Consider the following 1,648-nt stretch of genomic DNA (forward strand, 5'->3'; position numbering starts at 1 on the left):
GGCAGTAGCATTGAAAATGTCAGTTTTTCAGGAAACGTTGTAAGAGACATTTATATTTCATAATTCAGCCATTGTCTATAGATTTAGGCAATAATTCAACCGTCAAACTTTTGAAACTTGTCAATACTTTTCATGTCATCCTAGCAACATATTCAAATATTACGTATTTCATTGATTCATTGCGATGCCTAATTTCTTAGTTTTCTACCGAACTATTGCTTGTCATAAAATCTTATAATTTCTGCCAGGAATATTTTAATGTCGGTGGATTTCAAAATATGTTGTTGTGGTTGTCTCAATACATACTGGTACCTTTTCCAACCTATCAGACACAAGAATAACAAACCTATAATATTTGAAGAATTAAATGTTTCCATTTTCCTTCCAACAATTTGACGTTCGAGTTTTGTAACATAGATGCCGCCGACTTCATGGACCTTCAACTAATCAGTATTTTCTTGCATTGATATTACCGTTATTCGTCTACAAACAACCGTATTACCAGTGTACTTATTGATCATTTTCATAACGAAAAGCCCAGGAATATTGATTCATATTCGTAGATATAGAAAAGACAATCGTGACTGTGCCATCTAGGAGTGAGTGACTTCACTAATCATGAAAATGACATTGCATTCCAGACGTCATATTCCTAGAAGATTCGAATTGGGTTAGTTTGGTAATTGGATATCAGATGGCAGCATCATAATTATATTCTATTTGTCCAGAACTAAAATAATGTTAAACCTATGACTGTTGTTCGAACGCTTTTCGAACGCTATTATTATATAACCAATATTTTTGTGATAATCATTAGTCTCTGAACTTTTACAATCGTGTATTCGAATAGTAACGTTAGAATTGAAATATATAACTTCAACATTTGATTTGAAAAAACTTAAAACTTTTGAATCTGTCACCTGTTTGTTGTTTGGAACCTTATAAAACTGGATTCAATAATAAGAAAAAAAAATGTGATAACTAATATCTGAAAAAAAAATAGTCGACCGTGACAGGACTCGAACCTGCAATCTTCGGATCCGAAGTCCGACGCCTTATCCATTAGGCCACACGGTCATATAACATTGAAGTGTCACATGTGGTGATAGTCATATTATATTATTGAAAAATCAATAACGTATTTCAAGCATAGTAGGTATAATAGGCCAGGCGTACTATGTTGAAAAATACTGATTTTTCAGAAAATATCCTTACAGGGTAAACTCAACGGGAATGAGTTGGGAAGGTAGTCAGTAATGTTGGGGCAAAAATTCAACAGCTGAATGTTTGCAGGGGCGGAGGGGTGGATGTGAAAATGGGGGAAAAATGTATTTTCGCGGTTTGCGAACAAAATAATTGTTTTAGAGAAAAAAGTTAAATGAGAAAGTAGTAGATAATGAAAAAATCTATAAATTTTGTACCTATACTTTTTTCACATAACGTCAAATTTTCGAGTAAAACGCAACAAAACACCTTTTTCGTTTTTTATTTTTCATTTGACGAAAAAAAGGCATCATTATGAAAATTCAAGCAACTGTACTATTTTTGATCACAAATAAGAAGCAATTTTTCTTTTGCGATAAGTTAATTAGTTTCTGAGAAATTCGCGTTTATCGAAAAAAAAAACACTTTTTTCGAGTAAGTCAAA

At 32.4% G+C, this 1,648-nt stretch overlaps 1 non-coding gene across 1 annotated transcript; it reads right to left on the reverse strand.

The window, feature by feature from the left end:
- Nucleotides 1-1,004: 1,004 nt before the first annotated feature.
- Nucleotides 1,005-1,077, reverse strand: TRNAR-UCG (transfer RNA arginine (anticodon UCG)). Its single transcript has one exon. It is a non-coding gene; the product is annotated as a tRNA-Arg (tRNA).
- Nucleotides 1,078-1,648: the final 571 nt, after the last annotated feature.

Source organism: Leptinotarsa decemlineata, unplaced genomic scaffold, assembly GCF_025532065.1.
Source record: "Leptinotarsa decemlineata unplaced genomic scaffold, Ldec_3_MD MMD2_tig00000008_RagTag_RagTag, whole genome shotgun sequence".
In the NCBI taxonomy this organism is placed as follows: Eukaryota; Metazoa; Arthropoda; class Insecta; order Coleoptera; family Chrysomelidae; genus Leptinotarsa; species Leptinotarsa decemlineata.